Consider the following 18,996-nt stretch of genomic DNA (forward strand, 5'->3'; position numbering starts at 1 on the left):
CCCGCAATCACGGCCCGCGATTGCGGGCACGGCCGGCCGCTGACTGACAGCCGCATTTTCGGGCCGTGCCCCCATACAAAGTATGGGAGCACGGCCCGCAAAATGCGAAAGAACGGACATGTTCCATAATTCCCGGAACATTTCCACGGCACTGACACCCTTCCGTAGTGCTACGGAAAGGTGTCAGTGTTCAATGAAAGTGAATGGCTCCGTTTTTGCAATTGCGGTCCGCAAAAACGGGAGGTTTTTTGCTGTCGTGTGCATGGGGCCTAAGGTCTCATGCACATGTCAGTATTCTGGTCAGTATTTTGCTTCAGTATTTGGAAGCCAAAACCAGGAGCGGGTCCAAAACACAGAAGAGGTGCAAATGCTTCCATTATAGGTTTTCTCTATTTATGTTACACTACTGGTTTTGGCTTCCAAATACTGAAGCAAAATACTGACCAGAATACGGACGTGTGCATGAAGCCTTAAACCTTTCTCAATCAATTACACGCCATTCATTGATACATTTGTTATAACCCTCAGTGCTATTAGTCAGTAAATAAACATCTAGCCCTTTTTTAAATGCAGACATAGTATCCGCCATTACTACTTGTGGAATGGGGCATTCAATAGTTTAACTACTCTAACTGTAAAGAACCCTTCCCTACATTGATGTCTGAAACGCCTTTGTTCTACACGCAATGAATGTCCCCTGTGAAGTCCAAGGCTGCCAAATCTTGTGATCCTATCTGTACACATAACGGTTAGTTACTCATGGAGTATTATCTTATTTATGCTGGCCATTACTGCGTCAAATAAAAAAAAAGTGGTCTACCGCAATCATTGAGCTAGATGTATGCATAACACCATGGCAATATAATGTAGCATGGGCAGCATGTGTGACATTAGAGGATTTATCTTCTGATAATTGAATTAATGGGGAAAGGTTACGAGATGGTCCTGTAAACTGGTGTAATCGGGTAATATACTCATCACTAAAATCTCTGGGCAACAGAGCATGTCCAACAAATATGGAGGTGTGTACCACCATCTCCGCAGCTCCGGAAAAATACATCTGGAAAATAAGTAATGTTTTTTTTCTTAATGCTTATCTACCTGGTCTTCTGCTAGGTAGCGTATCACTGTGACACTTCCTAGGTAAGGAGGCGGGCTGACATCCGGCCTGGTGGCCGCTGACGGGTCCTTTAGCACTATATAATGTCCGACAAAACACTACATTTCCTCTGTAGGTTCTTCTCTCCTACATCAGCCCCATCCCCTATGTGACAGTACACAGCTCGGATGGTACAGTAACCACTCTTAGTTCACTCCTGCCCATACAAACATGTACATCTTATTTTTAGGTGTCGGGAAAAGCCCTTCACCATGGAGCAGGAAAGCTTAAGGTTTTGGAGTTTAAGGGCGTGTCACCAGCCAATTTGCGCAGTATTCATTCCTGGGGGGGGGGGGCAGGATTTGAGAATACCAGGGTAAGTAGCGATGGATTAAATTTCAAGCTACATTTGAACCACATGTTGCACCATATAAAAATTTTGTAAATGTGAAAGGCGCATATGGTTTCAAGTCTAGAGGTAGAGAAACGGGAAGTCCAGATCAGAGTAGCCCAAATAAATGGGGCAAACAAAGAGGGCTCATATGATACCCATAATGGGGCATTTATACCGGGATGCACAGGAGCTATTTGTGCTCATAATGCTGCCTTCTATTATTTAAGGCTACCACATCTTTTGGGAAAAAAAACTTGATAGCTTTAGCAGCATGGGGGCGCTTGAGAGACCAGATGGAGGACCCCTGTTTCTGTAGGGACAAGAAACATGTCCACAGTATCTATTCTTCCTAACCAGAAGTCCCTCTCCTGCATGTCAGATTTCCACCACTTCTATAGAGAAGTAGCATCAGAGACCAGAGCACTGCAAACAAGATTTACTGTAGAAAACGGCATGGAACATAAATAATATTTGGAATCCTAATAAATTCTGCTCTGATTCACCTGTCAGGGGTTAATCCCCCCAAGTCTGCTGGCTTCGCTGATGTGTGTGAGATATTGATGGGCACAACCTGGAGGTAGCTGCAGGATATGAACACTGCTGGAGGGGTGTACTGAGCCACGAGGATCTAGGGCTGGAGCAGGCGGCATGCAATCCTCATTGTTAGGGGAGACACTCTATTACTTGATATAGCCTCATTTACACTCTGGGGATATCGTGTTTACTGAATCCTTCTATTTCTCTTATTCTGTTGCTATTCCTCTGTTCTAGACTATATGGCGGATTATAGCTATGCTGAAAAGTTATTTTTTAATCCGCAATGGATAAAATAATTTTCTAGCAATGTGGCCCTTTAGAGAATAGGAGCATTTTTGTAATACTTCTACAAATTACACCAGTTCTAAGTTGCCAGGCATCGTTGCTGGCAGTAATCTTTTTTTTTTTATCAGTAAAAAAATTAAAAAGGCTGCAAAAATAAGAAAATGTTTTATAAAGTAAAAAACAAGCCATATTTTATGAAAATGTTGCTATGTGCTCTATTTTAGCACCATGGCTTCCGTTTAGAATTGAAACCATAATTCTGCGACGGATGTTTTCCAATGGATCCAAAAAGGACATGTCATAAATGCCTGATAGGTGCAGTCCCAGCTCTGGAATCTCCACCTATGGGGAAAACACCAGACCCGGACAGCAAATGAAGGCAGCTAGCAGCGTGTGGAGTAGTGGCTTGCTCAGCTGTTTTCGTAACTCTCAGACTACACTAGAGAAAGCTGCACACATGCACGGCCACTTCTCCATTCAGTTTCTACGTGGATGCGATCGCCTCCGCTTGCTGGAAACGGTTCGGGAGTTTCCAGGACCCAATTCAGTCTGCTGTAGTGGCCATTCAGGCGGAGAATGAGGTGTCCGCACAGGTCTGTGGCTCTCTCCATTCAAGTCTATGGGAGGACTATAATTAAGAGTCTCAATAAATAAGGTGCTTTCTACTCCAGTGTTCTTTATATTAAGACTGGCATATGAAACAAAATTCTTAATAAATTCCCCCCATAGTATCTATTTTACTGCAATCTATTCGGCAATGTAACCAAAACAATCTGACCAAGGTGTGTGTGATCACATTGAGTGACTTATCCAGTGGCGGATTAAGTGTACCATGGGCCCTGGGCTGTTGATACAACTTGGGCCCCCCTCACACAGAGTTCACAGCAGCACAGAATCTGCACGCTCCTCTCCTGAAATACTCTGTGCTGCTGTGAACTCTGCTCTTACCATTACGTGGTGACTTGCCAATCATTTGAAGGTGTTATTGAGGACAGGAGTGGAGGAGAGGTAACAGACTGAGCTACGTAATGGTAAGAGCAGAGTTTACAGCAGCACTGAATCTGCACGCTCATCTCCTGAAATACTCTGTGCTGCCTTAAACTCTGTGGACAGGTCAGGATCCTGTTTTTTTTTAAATGCTGCACTGTAGCGCAGCCTTATATAGTGGATCGAGTGGGTTCCCCAGCAGCATTTAAAAGAAACAGGATCCTGACCTGTCCACAGAGTTTAAGGCAGCACAGAGTATTTCAGGAGAGGAGCCTGTGATTGGCTGCAGAGGCCGCTGCAGCCTGTGATTGGCTGCAGAGGCCGCTGCAGCCTGTGATTGGCTGCAGAGGCCGTCAGGTGGGATGAAGCGTCATCCCTGGAGGCCGGCCTTCTGACGTCATCCTGACGTGCGTGACCGCCACTACAGCCTGTGATTGGCTGCAGCGGCGACATGGATGAAACGTCATCGCTGGAGGCCGGACAGGAGGATTGTAAGTATGAACGTATTTATTTATTTTTTTATTACATTAAAATTGTATTTTCCGTGCGCCGAGCATGTACTGTCAAGGTTGTTGAAAGAGTTAGTGCAGCCCATTAACTCTATCAGCACCCTGGACAGTACCATGCTCGGCGCACGGAAATTACAGGTTCGGTCCGAATCGAACTTTTTCGTGAAATTCGGCGAACTAGCCGAACTGAACTTTTCATAAATTCGCTCATCTCTAGTCACAATGATGGCGGCTGCGCGAAAATCTCGCAGCCGCGCATCATACACTGATGACACATGGAGCCGTTAAGTGCCTTTTGCGCACGGAAAACGCCGCAGTTTTTGCGTGAGCAAAACGCACACGCTCGTGTAAATGAGGCCTAAAGGGTAAGTCAATTTTTAACAAACTTCTAACATGTCATAGTGACATGTCAGAACTTTTGATGGGTGGGGGTCCGGGTGCGGAGACTAAGCGGCAGAAGCGCTCATGTGAGCAAAGAGCCACTTCATTTCTGTTTGGCTTTTTCCGGAAAGCCAAAGTAGCGGTGTACGGGTTCATTGACTTTCTATGAGCCCGTACATAAGCTGCTCAGCTTTCCGGAAACAGAAACCAAGTGGCTCAGCGCTCACACGCGTGCTTCCGACGCTTAGTTTTAGTGATCAGAGGGAGTCGGCGAGAGACACTGCTTCCGTAACCATCATTCCGTTTTATGGGACTTACGGATGGTGGATATGTCATACATTTTTCTTATGGGAAAACTGAGGGCTGTATGGGGGGATTATATTGCAAGGGGAGGTGAGTTTGTCTGACTTCTGGGGGCTCTATAGGGAGGTCTGAGTGTCTGATTCTGACATCTCTGTGGGGGGGGGGTAGCCCCCCCCATAGAGCCCGTCGCTCAGACCCCCCTATTCAGCCCCCAGAAGTCAGACAATTTGACTTACCCTTGTAATATATTAGTAACTAGTGAGGGCTCTATGGGAAGGGGGGATTATACTGAATGGGGGAGGGGGGTTCTAACCATCTTAGTGACTCTAGAGGACTCCATGAAGGGGGAATAACCCCCCATCCCATCCCCCATAGAGCTCTCAGTATTTCAGTATTTATTATACAGCAGGGAGGGTTGAGCGTGTAACTCACTGCTGAGTGTCTATGGAGGGAAATTATTGTCCCCCCATAGAGTCCTCTGCAGTGAGTTACACCGCTCAGACCCCCCTGCTGTATAATAAATACTGAAATACTGAGAGCTCTATGGGGGATGGGATGGGGGGTTATTCCCCCTTCATGGAGTCCTCTGGAGTCACTTAGATGTAAATTAAGATGGAGACGAACATGAACACTAACCTCCTCGTTGCTCGACCACCGCCCTTCTCGTCCGTTTCTCACTGGCGGTACGTGAAGCGTCAGAGGGGCGTGTTCTACCACGACTAGCAGACGCACGTCTTCTAGTCCTATCCAGCAATTGATATCCATCCCCCTCCTCATCAGCACTGCGCTGCCCTCTGTTGCAGTCCGCCCGCCCCTCCCTCTCAACGGCCATTAGCAGCGCTTTTTGTGAACGGCCATTAGTGAGTCCGACCTTAAGCGATTTAAAATGATGTGCGTTTCGGGTTGCGATGGGCCCCCTAAAAGCTTGGGCCCCGGGCGGCCGCCCGAAATGCCCATATTATAATCCGCCACTGGACTTATCCCCTTGCTTCACCAGTACATTGGAAGATTTATTACAAGTAGCAATGACAGGTAAAAAACACATTACTAAAAAGATTCCTATGGCATTGATGACATGCTCGTGAGAAAAGTGATTCTAACAACAAGGTTTAAGCTAATCAGCCACATAGGAACCCTACCAAGCAGTATTTTCTGGCGCAGGCCCATGTGGATCTTATTGGTCATAGAAAACGTTAACCCCTTTGTGTTTCACATGCTCTTTTTTCTTACACTTGATTTTCTTTAAAACAAAACGCTAGTTGCTTGCCTTTACTTTATACCGTTCTGTAATTTTTACAGAAAATTAAAGACAAACATTTCCGTTCATTGCCTTACTGACATTCACTGAAAAATTTCTAAAAGTGAAATATAATAAACTTGTAGGATATACCACAGGTAAGTTCCTAGGTTCCATCGCATTGCGGTAACATCCAGGATCATGAGAGGTGAGGTATTCTAAAGTTCAAAATTGGGTGTGATAGTAAAATTGCAATTGGATAGGTCATCAGTTTCCCGTAGTGGACAACCCCTCATAAATCAGCCTCTCGTTTTCTAAATCTTATCTATAACTTCCACCCCCAGATTATAGGGACTGGATGTGTAGATGGCCTAAACATCTATACTGGCAAAGATCATCTAAGGTTTAATAAATAAGATCTTAAGCTATATCAGATGTTCCAGGGAGTAACCCTAGAACATCCTAGAGGGTTACGACTCCGAAAAATGCCTAGCTTTGTATATACAGAGGAATTTCTCAAAGAATGGAATGAGACTTTATCGATTTGTTCTATCAGTCTAATGAAACTGATTACGAAACAGGAAGAACTCAAATTAAAAGAATTAGACACCAACATCTTGGACATAAAGAAATCATTAGAAAGTTTCTCCAACTCACCTTCATTCACTCTTCTCCAAACCAGGATGTCATCTGCTACCGATAAGCTGGACCATGCTATCGCAGATATAAAGAAAAACAAATTTCAAAGGGACATCAAGGATTACACAAACAACGAAGTTTATAATTGGAGCTCAAAAACAAGAAATTACAATAAACCAAGACCTATTCTCAAAAGAAGAAACCAGCCCTACAAACAATAGAGGGACTTACCTAACAGAGTAAGTTTTAGCTCCACAGAACCAGACTCCGCAGATGGCATATCAGAAGACGAGAATATTCGAACACGTCTTCATACCAGCTACAGACCAGAAAATATTCTATTTCAGTCAAAAAACGGGGAAGGAGGGGCGGTAGAAAGCACAAGTCGAACAAACATAGAATAAAACCGCCGCCTCCGTTCAAGAAAATTTCAGCAGCATTAACTACCAATGTCACCAATCTTTCATCTACACCCCTCACTACAGAACAAAATGAGGTTTTGTCCCTAGGCCTTAATTTCGCCCCCAAAAAGAATTTCAATCTGTTTAACACAATATTGGATATCAACAAGTTCATCCGAAACTTGACTGTCAAAAAGCATTTTTTACGCAAAGAAGAAACAACACCAGGAGTTACTGAGACAGTGACACCAGCTTTAACTGTAGCTGAAGATAATACCAACACAATATCACCAGAGACAGCCTCCCAGCTGTCCAAATTTTCATTTGAGGAGCTCACAACCTTAGTAAGTCTGGATCATTTGCGAAGTGAAACTCCAAACCAAATAGTGACCACAGCTTCTAATTTCAAAACATCAAATTCTAAATTTTATCCAATAAGTTCACGTACTGAGTCAATGGATCGATTCCAAATGGTTATGGAAAAAGAACTCCATCATCTTGCTGACAGCCTTAAAGGCCAATGTCCAACTAAAAATATGTCAAAAAAACTTAACGAAGCAACAAAATCGTTACAAGAAAACAAACAACTTATTATAAAAATGTCGGACAAAGGGGGCAATGTCACAGTCATGAACAAAAAGGACTACCAACAATCTATCATAGACTTGTTATCGGATGTAACAACATACAAGAAACTGGACAAAAACCCTGTAGAAATAATTAAACATTCAATGAAGAGATTACTTGAAGAGGGCCACCAGGGAGGCTTCATTAGTCAAAAACAAATGGACTTTATTTACATTGACCAACCAATCACTCCAATTATTCACGCACTCCCCAAGATTCATAAACAGATATTCCCTCCTCCGATGAGACCGATTGTATCCGGCATTGGATCAATCCTTGAGAGATTATCAGAATGGCTGGATACATTGTTACAACCATTAGCACAAGTAACACCAGGTTTCCTCAGAGATACCAAACATGTCCTAAACTTGTTACATAACAAAGTTTGGGATAAAAAATATAGTTGGCTCACATGTGATGTCGTGGCTTTATATACATCAATTCCACACCACATAGCTTATGCCGCTCTTAATTATCATTTGACTAAACATAGTACATATGACAAACAATTCCAATCATACATACTAGACGTACTCATGTTTCTCCTAACCAATAACTACTTTCAATTCGACACAAAATATTATTTGCAACTCAGAGGTGTGTCTATGGGGGCAAAATTTTCCCCCTCAGTAGCAAACTTGGTTATGGCATGGTGGGAACAATTTCACATTTTTTCTACCGAAAACACATACAGCCATCATGTTGAATGGTACGGTAGATATATCGATGACATATTGATTATTTGGAAAGGAGACATTGATATGATTCCTAAGTTCGTGGAAACTCTTAACAACAATGATTGTAATCTTAAATTTACTCATCATTTCGATCCCACCAACATTATCTTCCTTGATTTGGAGCTAATAGGTGTGAATGGCCAAACCATTTCAACCAAAACGTATCGCAAACCTACATCTACAAACAATATATTACATGCAAATAGCAATCACACCAGGCATACCATCAAAGCTATACCAGTAGGTGAAATGCACCGTGCCAAAAGGAATTGCACCTCCCAGAGTCAATATGAGTTAGAACAAGAATCTATTAAAACAAGACTTCACGAGAGAGGCTATCCCCAATGGTCACTCAACCGAGCCAGTAACATCATGACCAAAAAATCCAGAACCCAACTTTTGAGTCACCACAACAAACGAGGAAGCACACTACAGAACACCCAACTCACCGACAACCAACCCACGTTAATTTTACAACAAAGTAACCAGTTTACGCAAATCAAAAAATTAATAACCAACTACTTACCTATCCTCATGGAGGATGACACTTTGCGCACGGTGCTAGCTGGGGGTTGCAAAATAGTGGCAAGGAAAGCCGCCTCTCTGGGCAATGTTCTGTCTCCATCGTTATTTACCGCTAATGAGAAAATAAACACAACATGGTTAGAAACCACAGGTTTCTACAAGTGCGGCCAGCATCCCTGTAAAGCTTGTTCATACGCTCAAATAACTAAAACCTTCAGTGATTCCACATACACTGACAAGTTCAATATACAAAATTATATTAACTGCAATTCAGAATCAGTCATTTACATCATTGAGTGCATAGAATGTAAATTAAAATACGTAGGCTGCACCAATCGAAAATTTAAAATAAGAATCCTCGAACATCTTAGCTACGTGAGAAATGAAAATATTCTGAACACTTCAAACGCATCTAAACATTTCATCTCTCAACATAACAGATCAATCAAATCGTTTAGGTGTTATGCTATCGAAAAGATCCATCCATGCAAAAGGGGAGGTGATATAAAACACAAAACCCATCTCCGTGAAGCCTATTGGATCTATAGATTAAACACAAGATTTCCAAAAGGCTTAAACCTAAGAAAGGAATTAATGTATCTATATTAATGTCATAGTAGCAATACCAGCCATACACGAGTAAAGCGCAAGATTTATACATGACATATATATCCATTCAAATATGACCAATCACATAACACAAACCATCCAAGGTATACAAATGTATCCAGTGATGCATGCATAATATTTGCTGTTTGCTATGCACACATTTTAATTCACACACCACCCAGTCTCGTTCGTCCCAATATATGTATCCGAACCCCCATATAGTTTCAGTTGTGTCCTATCCGCACTTTCCCCACAAGATCCTCGTTCTCTATTACAGTGCGCTGTCCTACAAAAACATTGCGATAGTCATATGATATATTTATTCTAAAATATCCGCAGCCGTCAATATTTTAGTCCTAACAATATTTTCACATTGTGATAGTTCAACATGAGGTCTTTTTTGAAATATGTACAAGTTTAACAAACACAGGTTATAAAAACAAAAATCAACATAGTAACGTATATTTCCGTACTTACCTCTACTTGAACGTTTATGATGTTTCTTGGGAGACACACTAGGCTCGGGTGATTGGCCGGGCCGGCCATCGTCGTTGTCTGATACCCCTAAAAGAAAAACTGAAACGTCATAACACATTCACATACACCAAATCAATCTAATACTTATAAGTTTTAAACACGCAAAAATGTATCTCAATAAAGAATAGCCTTTTAATAAAAACAATACTTACTTATAAGCCTCATCGATCCTAACACAGGACTGGATAACTACTTCCGGCTTGCGTTCCAACACGCTACTAACAATGACACGCAGAAAGTAATCAGCTGACCCTACTGACTCAGTACAAAATCTGACAGCGCGCGCTATTCAAAACCACTACAGCCAAGTTTAAGGACGCGGCAGTCGTCCGAAACGCGTAGGCCCCGAGGACAATACCTTCACTTCTTACCAACCCAGGACTATCCACAACTGGACTTCCTTTTAAACATATATGCCATTAAACTTGGAACAGAAAATCCATTTTAAAACTTGACTCAGCGCTGGATCCTACTCCTTCCCTTTTGTTCCAGGGAGTCGCTCAGGTACAACATGGACTTGTCACAGACGGCCTCAGGGTCACATCTATATATATACACTTCTGTCCCCCCACTAACAGAATTGGCCAGCGCTTTAAAGAGTTTGTGCTATTAGTAATCTTAGGTAGTTAGCAAAATGCTTCAATCCTGGGATTTCCTTATCGCTGCTAAAATCTGAATATTTTATCTAATTGAGTGTAACCTTCAACTCAGATTTAAAGTATTTAGGGGGGCGATCATTGGGCAAAACACCATAGGGCCGGATTCACACAAGCGTGTTCGGTCCGTGATATACGGACCGTATGTCGGCAGTATTTCCCGAACGGAACACACTGCAGGGAGCCGGGCTCTTAGCGTCATAGTTATGTACGACGCTAGGAGTCACTGCGGAAAACTGTCCCGTACTGAAAACATGATTACAGTACGGGACAGTTTTCCTGCAGCGAGGCAGTGACTCCTGGCATCGTACATAACTATGACGCTAAGAGCCCGGCTCTCTGCAGCGTGTTCGGTCCAGGAAATACTGCCGACATACGTCCGCACATCACGGATTGAACATGCTTGTGTGAATCCGGCCTTACAATCCCTATCCTCAAAAATATCTAAACACATTTTCTGGCATTTCCTGGAGTATATCATTACCACATGTCCCCTTTTATCAGAGAGCTCGATGACAAAGTCAGACTCCAGAGACAACAGACTGTTCAGTTTGGTCCTAGTATAATTATTCTTCATTCTCAATTTACCATCAAGTGCCTCAATAGGTCTTGAAACCAACGGAATAAAAATATCAATGTTGGGGACTTCAATACTTTGTGGTGCCTTACAAAATCATGCCAGGAAAGGTTTCCATTAATGGCCCCCATTGGCATCAATGGGACTGGTTTCTATAGATTTTTTTTTTCAGTTAACCCGTTCTTTCAGGTTTCAGTTGCTTTGGCGGGCAGAGTAGTGTGGTCTGCTCTTCTAAACAATATAAAGAACAGATATTGTATCTTTCTCCATGCAATGTACAAAGCCACTTTTCATGCTGGATTTTTAAACTCTTACGCTTTATTGAAGTCACCAATTCATATAGCAACACATCATCTTCTCATGAATCACCCGGTTGCACACGTTTATGGCATATTAATATAATCAACCATGCCCAGCTTCACTCTGGAAACTAGGTTAGTGCATGGTTAATGGGCCGAATTGGTGTTTCCCTGAGTGAAGTACACCGAGGCCGATTGGGGCTGAAGGGGCACAGTTCTTATAACAGTGCCACATATTAGCTTGTGGAAGTACGAGCAGTTAGACCCCACCATTCAAGTATTTATGGCATACCTAGCGATACACCATAAATGTATGTGGTTGGAAAAATCCTTTGAGTCAGCAAAAATAAGGCAAATAATTAAGTTTCACACTAAAGTTAGTTCACTTCCTTTGCTTATACATATAAAAAATGCCCCCCCCCCCCCAAAAAAATAATAATTATATAATCGAAGTGTGAATTTAGGCTAATGCATTGTGAACACTTTTTAAAATAAACTTACATAGTAAACACGTTCACATTTGACTCTTGTTGTGTCAAGTAGAGTAAGAAGAAGAAGAATTATACGGAAATGTGGGGTTAACCAGTATCCAGAAATATACGTAGGCAGCAGGTGCAAGCTCGGGTTTGATAAATAAGATATATAATGGGCACAGGCCCTAGAGTGGAAGCAAGAAAATTATGTGACAATTACATGTCAGAATGAAAGGTGAAGGAACGAGGATAGAAGGGACCTGTAGCTATAATAATATAAGAATCCTAAAAAGAATCTCACTTATTGTAATTTGCATCAGGCAGAAAAAAAACAAAGTTTCTAAATCAATCAGTCGTGAATAAATTTATTCTGGTGCAGGAGATTGTAGAAACACTTTGCATCTACTGAATTCTCCCATTACCTGGTGTGAATATCACATTTCTTAAAGTCAAAGAGTTTGTGAATTGTGACGCCATCCGAGAGATTCGATGTAACACAACATGTTCCTTGTGCAGATAGGGGAATAATAAACCATGGCCACATTCTCAACCTATAATTGGCAACAGGGTCGGATTATAGTAAGGGCACAGGGGCCACAAGCTGGTTGCATTGACCACCTTGGCGACCTAGAGTGCTATTACGCCTGGCATTTTCTAGTTACTCTCCTGTTAGTCCCTATTTATATGGGTAGTATATAATACACTGCTCACCTCTGGGATCCCTACCTCTCAGCTGTCTCCATAACGCTCATATTTCAGTAGAGCGCGCACAAGCATTTGATTCAACCACTCTCACAGTTAGGTCCAGAATTATTTGGACAGTGACACAATCTTCATGATTTGGGCTCTTCATGCCACCACATTGGATTTGAAATGTAACAACTGAGATGCAATTGAAGATTCAGATCTAATTCAAGGGGTTGAACAAAAACGTCCTGTGAAACATTTAGGAATTGAAACCATTTTTCTACACAGCCGCCTCATTTCAGGGGCTCAAAAGTAATTTGACAAATTAACATCACCACAAATAAAATGTTTTGTTTTAATACTTTGTAGAGAATCTTTTGCAGGCAATGACTGCTTGACGTCTGGAACCCATGGACATCACCACATGCTGGGTTTCCTCCCTTGTGATGCTTTGCCCGGCCTTTACTGCAGCTGTCTTCATTTGTTGCTTGTTTGTGGGTCTTTCTTCCTTAACCCCTTCCCGACATTTGACGTACATGTACGTCATGGAAAGTACTGACTTCCCGCATCTTGCCGTACATGTACGTCAAACGTTTGGCACCGGCTCAGAAGCTGAGCCGGTCCCATCATCACCGGATCTCAGCTGTATCTTACAGCTGACATCCGACTGTAACGGCGGGGACCGAAATTAGCTTCGATCCCCGCCATTAACCCCTTAAGTGCAGCGCTCAAACGCGATCGCTGCACTTAAGGTGTTTGCAGCTCATCGGAACCCCAGTAATGAAATTGCCGGGGTTCCGGTGGCTGCAATGGCAACCGGAGGCCTAATACTGGCCTCCCGGTCTGCCTAGCACCGAAGCCGGTCAAGATCCGCCCGGCGGCGGAGCCTGATCGGCTTCCGTAGCTGCCGGCAAGATGGCGCCGGGTCAGGAGCTGATCCGGCGTCATCAGCGGTGGAAGTCAGCTGTACTGTACAGCTGACATCCACCTGTAACGGCAGGAACCGGAGCTAGCTCCGATCCCTGCCATTAACCCCTTCGATGCAGCAATCGAAAGCGATTGCTGCATCGTAGCGGTTACAAGCAGATCGCCAGCCCTGACAGGTAATCGGGACTGGCGACTGCTGTTATGGCAACAGGAGACACAATGGTCTCCTGCTCTGCCATTACGGAAGCCGATTTAGGCCCCGCCGGGAGGCGAAGCCTAAACGGCTTGCTGTCAGTGAATGACTGACAGATCTAATACATTGCACTACATAGGTAGTGCAATGTATTAGAAAAAAAAAAATCTGACCGTTGGACCTTCAAGTCCCCTAGTGGGACTTGAGAAAAAGTGTAAAAAAAGTATAAAAAAGTGTAAAAAAAAGTGCAAAAAATAAAAGTTTGAAAACAATAAAAGTTTCAAGTAATCAAATAACACACAATCCCCCTTTTACTCTTATCAAGTCCTTTATTATTGAAAAATAATAATAAACCATATGTATTTGGTATCGCCACGACCGTAACGACCGGAGGTATCAAAATATTATATTATTTATTGCACGCGGTGCACAGCGTAAAAAAAACCCGTAAAAAACGTTACCAGAGTTTCTGTTTTTTAGTCACTTTGCCCTACAAATATTACAATAAAAAGTGATCAAAAAGTCGCACGTATCCAAAAATGGTACCTATAAAAACTATAGCTCGTCCCGCAAAAAACAAGCCCTCATACAACTCCGTCGACAAAAAAATTAAAACGTTATGGTTCTCACAACTTGGCGACAGAAAAAATACATTCTTTTTACAAAAGTAATTTTATTGTGCAAAAAGTTGTAAAACATAAAAAAGTTCTATAAATGAGGTATCGCCGGAATCGTACTGACCCGCAGAATAAAGGTAACATGTAGTTTATAATGCGTGGTGAACTCTGTATAAAAAAAAACCAAAAAAAGCTGTGCCAGAATTGCGTTTTTTGGTTTACCTGGCATCCCAAAAAATAGGATAAAAGGTGATCAAAAAGTCACATGTACCCCAAAATGGTACCAATAATAACTACAGCTCGTCCCGCAACAAACCAGCCCTCATACCGCTACGTCTATGAAAAATAAAATTAGTTATGGCTCCAATAAGTCAGGAAATAAAAAAATATGCAGTTGTGCCCGAGGAGAACATTTCTTCTGTTTCAAGAGGCGATTTATCAAGGACCTAAAATTAGGGAACCAGGAAGGGAGGGCCCAATCATATCCGATGGAAGCGACGGTGCCCGTATTATACCAGGATAATACTTTCCCGGCAAAATTCCCCAAACTACAAAGGCGCGGAGTGTGGACCAAAAGGGGGATAAGAAATGACACCATTTATCAGTGCGACACCGGCCTGTGCAGAAAGGATTGCTTCACAGCGTAACACACATCTATGGATTATTTTTATTTTTTTATACCACCTGACTATGCCCCTTATATACTCCGCCCCGCTTACATGTACCCCCACATTATAAAACACCAGCAATACTCAAACAAATATAGTACCAAGCAAAATCCGCTCTCCAAAAGCCAAATGGTGCTCCCTCGGCCCTGAACCCTACAGCGTGCCCAAACAGCAGTTTCCTTCAACATATATGGCACCGTCATACCCGTGAGAACCCTTTTAACAATTTTTGTGGTGTGTGTCTCCAGCGTCATAAGCTGGGCATGACATATTTGCCACTGAATGGCATATCTAGGGAAAAATATAAATTTTTAATTTGCACCATCCGCAGCGCATTCATTTATGGAAAAGACCTGTGGGGTGAAAATGCTCACTACACCCCTTAATAAATGCCTTGAGGGGTGCAGTTCCATAATGGGGTCACTTATCAGGGGTTTCTTTTTATTATTTCACATCTGAGCCTCTGCAGTTGTGAACCAATACTTTGTAAATCGCCAAATTAGGCCTCCACTCCGCATGGTACTCTTCACTTCTGAGCCCTGTCATATGTCCAGACAAAAGATTAGGGCCACATGTAGGGTGTTTCTAAAACCGGGAAACACCGCATAATAATTAGAGAGCTGTCTTGTTATGGTGGCACAAGCCGGGCACCACATATTGGCATATCTATGGAAAAAAATCCCATTTTCACTCTGCAACATTGAGCGCACACTAATTTCTACAAAACACCTGCAGGGTTAAAATGCTTACTACACCCCTTGGTAAATGCATTGAGGGGTGTAGTTTACAAAATGGGGTCACTTCTGGGGGGTTTCCACTGTTTTGGGCCCACAGGTGCCCAGAAACCAATCCAGCAACATCTGCACTCCAAATGGCGGTCCTTCCCTTCTGAGCCCTGCCGTTTGCCCAAACAGCAGTTTATGACCACATATGGGGTATTGCCGTACTCGGGAGAAATAGCTTTACAAATGTTGGGTTCTTTTTTTCCTTTATTTGTTGAGAAAATGAAAAAATTTGCGCTAAAGCTACGTCTTATTGAAGAAAAAGGACTGTTTTTATTTTCACTGCCTAATTCTAATAAATTCTATGAAACATCTGTGGGGTCAAAATGCTCACTACACCCCTAGATGCATTCTTCAAGAGGTGTAGTTTCCTAAATGGAGTCCCTTTTTGGGCGTTTTCATTGTTTTGTCCCCTCAGGGGCTTTGCAAATGTGACCTGGCCTCCGCAAATCATTCCTGCTAAATGTGATCTCAAAAAGTCAAATAGTGCTCTTTCCCTTCTAAGCCCTGCCGTGTGTCCAAACAGCCGTTTATTACCACATGTGGGGTATTGTTTTACTCGGGAGAAATTGCTTTACAAATTTTGTGGTGCTTTTTCTCCTTTAGTCCTTCTGGAAATGAGAAAAAATTAGCTAAACCTACATTTTCTTTGAAAAAATGTAGATTATTATTTTCAGGGCCTACTTCCAATAATTTCTGCAAAAAAACTGTGGTGTCAAATCGCTCACTATACCCCTAGATAATTTCCTCAATGGGTGTTGTTTCCAAAATGGGGTCACTTGTGGGGGGTTTCCACTGTTTTGTCCCCTCAGGGGCTTTGTAAATGTAACATGGCCTCCGCAAACCATTCCTGCTAAATTTGAGTTCCAAAAGCCAAATGGCGCTCTTTCCCTTCTCAGCCTCGCCGTGTGTCCAAACAGCCGTTTATTACCACATGTGGGGTACTGTTTTACTCGGGAGAAATTTCTTTACAAATTTTATGGTGATTTTTCTCCTTTAGTCCTTGTGGAAATGAAAAAAAATTAGCTAAACCTACATTTTATTTGAAAAAATGTAGATTTTCATTTTCACAGCCTACTTGCAAAAATTTCTGCAAAAAACCTGTGGGGTCAAAATGCTCACTATACCCCTAGATAATTTCCTCAAGGGGTATAGTTTCCAAAATGGGGTCACTTGTTTGGGGTTTTCACTGTTTTGTCCCCTCAGGGGCTTTGTAAATGTGACATGGCCTCCGCAAACCATTCCTGCTAAATGTGAACTCCAAAAGCCAAATGGCGCTCTTTCCCTTCTCAGCCACGCCGTGTCTCCAAACAACCGTTTATTACCACATGTGAGGTATTGTTTTACTCGGGAGAAATTGCTTTACAAATTTTGCGGTGCTTTTTCTCCTTTAGTCCTTGTGGAAATGAGAAAAAAAATCGCTAAACCTACATTTTCTTTGAAGAAATGTTGATTTTAATTTTCACGGCCTACTTCCAATAATTTCTGTAAAAAACCTGTGCGGTGAAAATGCTCACTACACCCCTAGATAATTTCCTTGAGGTGTCTAGTTTCCCAGATGGGGTCACTTTTGGGGGATTTTGACTGTTTTGGCACCGCAAGAGCCCTTCAAACCTGACATGGTGCCTAAAATATATTCTAACAAAAATAAGGCCCCAAAATCCACTAGGTGCTCCTTTGCTTCTGAGGCCGGTGTTTCAGTCCAGTAGCACGCTACGGCCACATGTGGGATATTTCCTAAAACTGCAAAAACTGGGCAACAAATATTGAGTTGCATTTCTCTGGTAAAACCTTCTGTGTTATAAAAAAAATTGTATTAAAAATGTATTTCTGCAGAAAAATATGAAATTTGTAAATTTCACCTCTACTTTGCTTTAATTCCTGTGAAATGTTTAAAGGGTTAAGACATTTTCTAAATGCTGTTTTGAATACTTTGAGGGGTGAAGTTTTTAAAATGGGGTGACTTTTTTGGGGTTTCTAATATATAAGGCCCTCAAAACCACTTCACAACTGAACTGGCCCCTGTAAAAATAGCCTTTTGAAATTTTCTTGAAAATGTGAGAAATTGCTGCTAAAGTTCTAAGCCTTGTGAGGTCATAGAAAAATAAAAGGATGTTCAAAAAACGATGCCAATCTAAAGTAGACATATGGGGGATGTTAATTAGCAACAATTTTGTGTATTATAACTGCCTGTCTTACAAGCAGATACATTTAAATTGAGAAAAATGCTAATTTTTGCAATTTTTCGCTAAATTTTGGTGTTTTTCACAATTAAATACTGAACATATCGAGCAAATTTTGCCAGTAACATAAAGTCCAATGTGTCACGAGAAAACAATCTCAGAATCGCTTGGATAGGTGAAAGCATTCCGGAGTTATTACCACATAAAGTGACACATGTCAGATTTGAAAAATGAGGCTCTGTCAGGAAGGTCAAAAGTGGCTAAAGAGGGAAGGGGTTAAAGAGGCTCTGTCACCAGATTTTGCAGCCCCTATCTGCTATTGCAGCAGATCGGCGCTGCAATGTAGATTACAGTAACGGTTTTATTTTTAAAAAACGAGCATTTTTGGCCAAGTTATAACCATTTTTGTATTTATGCAAATGAGGCTTGCAAAAGTCCAAGTGGGCGTGTTTAAAGTAAAAGTCCAAGTGGGCGTGTATTATGTGTGTACATCGGGGCGTTTTTACTTCTTTTACACGCCCACTTGTACTTTAACTTTAAACACGCCCAGTTGTACTTTAGAAAGCCTCATTTACATAAATATAAAAATGGTCATAACTTGGCCAAAAATGCTCGTTTAAAAAAAAACAAAAAAACGTTACTCTTATCTACATTGCAGCGCCGATCTGCTGCAATAGGAGATAGGGGTTGCAAAATCTGGTGACAGAGCCTCTTTAAGCAAGTGAAATGCAGCTCGATCGGGTTGAGATCTGGGGATGGACTTGGCCATTGCAGAATATTCTACTTCTTTGCCCTTATAAACTCCTGGGTTGCTTTCGCAGTATGTTTTGGGTCATTGTCCCTCTGTACTGTGAAGCGACGTCCAATCAACCTGCTGCGTTTGATTGAATCTGAGCAGAAAGTAAATCCCTGAACACTCCAGAATTCATCCGGCTGCTTCTGTCTTCAGTCACATCATCAATAAACACCAATGACCCAGTGCCTTTGGCAGCCATGCATGCCCATGCCATCACCCTGCTATCACACTGTCTCCACCATGCCATCACCCTGCCCCCACCAGGTTTTACAGAGGATGTGGTGTGCTTTGGATCATGAGCCGTTCCAAGCCTTCTCCATACTTTCTTCCT

The 18,996-nt window shown here is 42.2% G+C and overlaps 1 long non-coding RNA gene across 2 annotated transcripts in view; it reads right to left on the reverse strand.

The window, feature by feature from the left end:
- The window catches only part of LOC142661949 (uncharacterized), a 257,736-nt gene that overhangs the window by 77,665 nt on the left and 161,075 nt on the right, over positions 1-18,996 (reverse strand). For both annotated transcript variants that reach the window (XR_012850844.1, XR_012850843.1), the window contains 3 exons: positions 9,748-9,834; positions 8,663-8,773; positions 6,390-6,446 (listed from right to left, as the gene is read on the reverse strand). This is a non-coding gene — a long non-coding RNA (uncharacterized LOC142661949). The remainder of the gene's footprint in view (positions 1-6,389; positions 6,447-8,662; positions 8,774-9,747; positions 9,835-18,996) is intronic.

Source organism: Rhinoderma darwinii, chromosome 10 (genome assembly GCF_050947455.1).
Source record: "Rhinoderma darwinii isolate aRhiDar2 chromosome 10, aRhiDar2.hap1, whole genome shotgun sequence".
Taxonomy (NCBI): Eukaryota; Metazoa; Chordata; class Amphibia; order Anura; family Rhinodermatidae; genus Rhinoderma; species Rhinoderma darwinii.